General features: G+C 67.5%; 1 non-coding gene across 1 annotated transcript; it reads left to right on the top strand.

The window, feature by feature from the left end:
- The first annotated feature begins 3,927 nt into the window (after nt 1–3,927).
- On the top strand, nt 3,928–4,046 carry LOC138922488 (5S ribosomal RNA). The gene has a single exon (XR_011435574.1). It is a non-coding gene; the product is annotated as a 5S ribosomal RNA (ribosomal RNA).
- The last annotated feature ends 1,598 nt before the right edge of the window (nt 4,047–5,644 follow it).

Genomic DNA, 5,644 nt, shown 5'->3' with positions numbered 1-5,644 from the left:
TTTGCCTCCCGCCGCCTCCCTCTCCTTTTGCGCCCCCCCCAACGGCCCCAGCGCCGCTCCCTCCACGCTCCTCCCGCCCCTCCTCCCTCCTCACCGGTCGCCCCATCGCCCCGCCACGCCCCCACCGCTGTCCAGCCGCGCGAGTGCCCCGCGGCCGCGGCCACCGCCGCCGCCGCCGCCGCCGCCGCCGCCCAGCCCTTCCACCTCGCGGCCCCACGGGAACCCAGGGCCAACCGGGGCCGGCCCCGCGTGGCCGTGCCCCCGACGCCGCCCTCGTCCGGCGGGCTCCCTCTGTCCTCGGCGGCCTCTTCCCACCCGCCAGGCTCCTGAGAGACCCTAGCGGTCCACTCGGCCGGCGCGGCACCCAAGCAGTTGGTCGAGTCGTGGTGTGCGATGGAACGGATCCCGCTCCGGGCTGCGGAGGCCCGGACAGCTTCAGCAAGCTGCCAGCAGCCCCTCCGTCTTCCAGAGCCCATCTAGGAAAGACCCCGGGTCAGGCCTCTCCAAACAGCACCTACAGAAGGACGGGGCCCACTGGGCTCGAGAGGAGCCTTCCGGGCCTGGCCATCCATCCCAAGCGGGACGGCTTCTGGATTTTCTGATGCCTGCGCCGTGTGTCAGCTTCTCCAAGTCGGTACCTGGCTGTCCTTGATACCGTCGTTCGCGAGAAACCCTCGTTTCCGCACCGGAGTTGGTACGGGTCCTTTGTGTTGTCTTTCCTTAAAGACGTCCCCTTCCCCAAGTGTCTAAGTTTCAAGCGCCTCCCCCCGCTCCCCGGCTGGGATGCAACTCCGTCTCCGTCTTCGCTTTTGTCTTTTGGGGGGGGGGGGGTCCTGCCTTCGTTTGAAAGGTCGGTGTCTGGCTCCTCGTGGATCCCTTGCATCCGTTTTGATTCTGAACAGACTGGATGGAAGGATTAGGAATCTTGCTGCGCTGGCCCAGGGTTTTGGTGTCCCCTCACTCAGGTGCCTCACTCTGTCCTGCCCCCCTCCTGGCCTCTGTCTGCCAGAGGGAGTGGACGAGTCCCCCGAGAGGACATTTCCGTCCTCAGCGGCCAGCCCTTCCTGGCTCCTTGGCTTGAGCTTTCATATCGTGCGGCTCGGGCAGCTTTGAAAGTCTGCTCTTCCCCTGCCTGTGTCCGCGCAGACTATCGCGGAAAGGGGATCCGGGAAAGCGGGAGGGGAGTTTGCTCCAGGGGAGGAGAGCGGGGATGACAGGGAGGAGGAGAGGGGAGACTTGCCTCAGATCGCACGGACTTTTACATTTTCAAGGGGGGAATTCATCAAGGTAAGCCGTCTCTTCCCCACCGCAGACAGAAAGCAATAGTTGCTCGCTGTGGAGAAGCTGGGACATGCGGGCAGAGCAGGAAGAGAGGACCTCAACCTCCATCCTCTCACCGTTCAGCAATCATCCTGGGAGCGAATATCCTCGTGTTTCCCTTTTCCCGTGGGCCCCACTTTCCCTGCCAGAGCAGACCCAGGGCACCTGTGGCCTGCTTCCTGCTTGCCCGGGATGGCGGGGTGGCGGGGCGGGGCGGGCCGCGCGTCGCTCCCTGCAGGGTAGCGCCCTGGGTGGTTCTGGTTCCGACGGCTCCCCCAATCTGACCTCCGATGAGCGTGTTCTGCTGGGAGAACTGGGGCTGTGTCTCCGTAAGTTTCCCGGAGTGCGGCCCCGGAGGCTTGGTCTCAAACGAAGGCTCGGCAGCAAGGGCCGCCGTTCCTGCGAGGGACTCGCCCTCCCTGAGCGGCAGTTGCCTCATCTGGTTGGAAAGGGGGTCCTGTTAGTGCCTCGTCGGTGGCGTTGTTGCGAGCGCGGAAGCGGGAGCACGGAGCACACCGCTCAGCACGGAGCGCGGCACTGGTTGGTGCGCGCTCATCGTCTGCCGTCCTTCCCTGTGAGCATAGTGCTTTCCGCCGACATTCGCCCGGCACCTGCGGGCCGCGTGCCTGCTTGGGGCCGGACCCAGCAGCCGAGGACGCAGGTGCCAAAATCTCTGCCTTTGGGGGAGTTCGCCGCCTCGTGCCTGGGACGGGAGGACCGACGGCAGACCAACACGTCCCGACGAGAGGCGGCGTCCCCGACGACGGGACGCGGTGCCGTGGGAAATGGAGAGCCTGGCACAGCCGAGGTCCTGGTCAGACATGCGTTGATGGCGTCGCTCTCTTTCCCCCAGCCCGCCCCCCGCCCCCCACCCCGGCCCCCCGGCCCTTTCCTCTCCCTCGCGTCCCGAGGTCCCCTTTCCAACGGGATCCAAGAACGCCCACAGGGCCCAAACTCTTGAGATGGGCAGTGCAGACATCGTGCACTGGATCCCGGGTGGACGACGGGAGAGGGCTGCGGCCCAGAACCCTGAAGCCCAGAGGTCTCGGGACGGGGATACCGGTGACGTCGGGAGGCACCAACGGGTGTTCCGACGTGCGTTTCCCTCCCCGTAATCACACCGTGGCGCTCATCCGTCCATCCTCGGCGTGCTAGCCATCTTGGTAAAACTAAGGAGACTTAACGGGTGAGCTAACCTGTGGGAGACCCTGGGTAATGTCCCTACCTGCGCTCGAGCAGACTGTGGACGCTGTGGTCGTCGGGGAGGGGGTTCTGTACGTCTGGTAGATTGCGTTGGTTTCTCGGGCGAAGTTCTCCGTGTCCTGACTTTTCTGGCTGCTCGTTCTGTCAACTCAGGAAGTCCGGGGGCGCCCCGCAGAAAGAGGAAAAGAGCCAGAACGAAGAGGCGAAGAGAGAAGGAAAGAAACACACAAACACGCACGCGCACACAAAAACGCGCACACACAGAGCGAGAGCGAGAGCGAGAGCGAGAGCGAGAGCGAGCCCGAGCCCGGCTGCCTGTCCGTGGCTCCTGGGCGTCCGGGTCGCGGGAGAGGGATCCCAGGAGCGCTGCACTCCTGAGACCCTGTCTGCACGTCCCAGGGCCCCAGGGGTGATCGCCAGCCCCAGGGCCCCCGCCTCCTTGCCCGGGCCCAGCTCAAGCACCACCGCCCTCCTGTGGGGAAGCTGCCTCTTGGGCAGGGCCTCTCTGTGTCAGCGTGAGCGTCTGTGTGTCTGTCCCGGGGGGTGTCTGTCTGGGTCCGTGTCTCGGATCCTCTCAATCTCTCTGTCTCTGCCTCTGTCTCTGTCTCTGTCTCTGTGTCTCTCAGGTCGGTCAGTCAGGAGCTGTCCAGGGTGGCCGCGGGGCCTGGGGTTGAGGGCGCGGTCCGGGTCCCGTGGGCGGGGCGCGGGGCGGGGCGGGGAAGGGTGGCCCGCCCTGGTCTCCCCGCGCCCCGCCGCCCGCCCCGGAGGGGTTTCCGGTGATGCCCTCTGGTCGCGCCGGTGGCTCCAGCTGGATTTGGGCAAGTTGGGGCCGGGCCGGAGCGGCGGCCGCCGGGGGTTGTTGGGCCCGGGTTCGTTGGGAGGCGCCTCGGGCCGGAGGGGCCTCGCCGGCCCGGGGCCCCGACGCGCTGACGCGCCGACGCGCCGACGCGCCCGACGCCCCGGGCCACCTGTCCCCGAGCAGAGCAGCCGGATGTCCTGCGACCCGTCGCCGGGATGCGGGCGGACAGGAGGCCTGGAGCGTCCGGGGCCGGCTTGGGAGAGCGCCTAGACTTGCGCCCCGCCCGCCCACAGTCCCCGGGGTGCCCGAGGCCTCCCGCGCCCTGGGCGGGCGGCAGGGCAGGGCAGGGCAGGGCAGGGCAGGGCAGGGCAGGGTTTGGCTGGCCGCGGCGGCGGCGGCGGCGGCGGCGGCGGCGGCGGCGGGAGGCAGTGGCAGGCAGGCGGCAGGCGGCGGAGCGCGGGGCGCAGGGGACGCGGGCGGCCGGTGCGCGTCACAGGGGCTCGGGCGCGCGCGTCACAGACGCCAGGCGACGGCGCGTCACAGGGGCCAGGCGACAGCGCGCGCGCGCGCGAGGCTTCTTAGGGGCGCCGGCGGCAGCCGCCAGCGTCTACGGCCATACCACCCTGAACGCGCCCGATCTCGTCTGATCTCGGAAGCTAAGCAGGGTCGGGCCTGGTTAGTACTTGGATGGGAGACCGCCTGGGAATACCGGGTGCTGTAGGCTTTTGCCTCCCGCCGCCTCCCTCTCCTTTTGCGCCCCCCCCAACGGCCCCAGCGCCGCTCCCTCCACGCTCCTCCCGCCCCTCCTCCCTCCTCACCGGTCGCCCCATCGCCCCGCCACGCCCCCACCGCTGTCCAGCCGCGCGAGTGCCCCGCGGCCGCGGCCACCGCCGCCGCCGCCGCCGCCGCCGCCGCCCAGCCCTTCCACCTCGCGGCCCCACGGGAACCCAGGGCCAACCGGGGCCGGCCCCGCGTGGCCGTGCCCCCGACGCCGCCCTCGTCCGGCGGGCTCCCTCTGTCCTCGGCGGCCTCTTCCCACCCGCCAGGCTCCTGAGAGACCCTAGCGGTCCACTCGGCCGGCGCGGCACCCAAGCAGTTGGTCGAGTCGTGGTGTGCGATGGAACGGATCCCGCTCCGGGCTGCGGAGGCCCGGACAGCTTCAGCAAGCTGCCAGCAGCCCCTCCGTCTTCCAGAGCCCATCTAGGAAAGACCCCGGGTCAGGCCTCTCCAAACAGCACCTACAGAAGGACGGGGCCCACTGGGCTCGAGAGGAGCCTTCCGGGCCTGGCCATCCATCCCAAGCGGGACGGCTTCTGGATTTTCTGATGCCTGCGCCGTGTGTCAGCTTCTCCAAGTCGGTACCTGGCTGTCCTTGATACCGTCGTTCGCGAGAAACCCTCGTTTCCGCACCGGAGTTGGTACGGGTCCTTTTGTGTTGTCTTTCCTTAAAGACGTCCCCTTCCCCAAGTGTCTAAGTTTCAAGCGCCTCCCCCCGCTCCCCGGCTGGGATGCAACTCCGTCTCCGTCTTCGCTTTTGTCTTTTGGGGGGGGGGGGGTCCTGCCTTCGTTTGAAAGGTCGGTGTCTGGCTCCTCGTGGATCCCTTGCATCCGTTTTGATTCTGAACAGACTGGATGGAAGGATTAGGAATCTTGCTGCGCTGGCCCAGGGTTTTGGTGTCCCCTCACTCAGGTGCCTCACTCTGTCCTGCCCCCCTCCTGGCCTCTGTCTGCCAGAGGGAGTGGACGAGTCCCCCGAGAGGACATTTCCGTCCTCAGCGGCCAGCCCTTCCTGGCTCCTTGGCTTGAGCTTTCATATCGTGCGGCTCGGGCAGCTTTGAAAGTCTGCTCTTCCCCTGCCTGTGTCCGCGCAGACTATCGCGGAAAGGGGATCCGGGAAAGCGGGAGGGGAGTTTGCTCCAGGGGAGGAGAGCGGGGATGACAGGGAGGAGGAGAGGGGAGACTTGCCTCAGATCGCACGGACTTTTACATTTTCAAGGGGGGAATTCATCAAGGTAAGCCGTCTCTTCCCCACCGCAGACAGAAAGCAATAGTTGCTCGCTGTGGAGAAGCTGGGACATGCGGGCAGAGCAGGAAGAGAGGACCTCAACCTCCATCCTCTCACCGTTCAGCAATCATCCTGGGAGCGAATATCCTCGTGTTTCCCTTTTCCCGTGGGCCCCACTTTCCCTGCCAGAGCAGACCCAGGGCACCTGTGGCCTGCTTCCTGCTTGCCCGGGATGGCGGGGTGGCGGGGCGGGGCGGGCCGCGCGTCGCTCCCTGCAGGGTAGCGCCCTGGGTGGTTCTGGTTCCGACGGCTCCCCC

This window comes from Equus caballus, unplaced genomic scaffold, assembly GCF_041296265.1.
Source record: "Equus caballus isolate H_3958 breed thoroughbred unplaced genomic scaffold, TB-T2T haplotype2-0000898, whole genome shotgun sequence".
In the NCBI taxonomy this organism is placed as follows: domain Eukaryota; kingdom Metazoa; phylum Chordata; class Mammalia; order Perissodactyla; family Equidae; genus Equus; species Equus caballus.
This window is presented reverse-complemented; position numbering and strand designations above follow the sequence as displayed.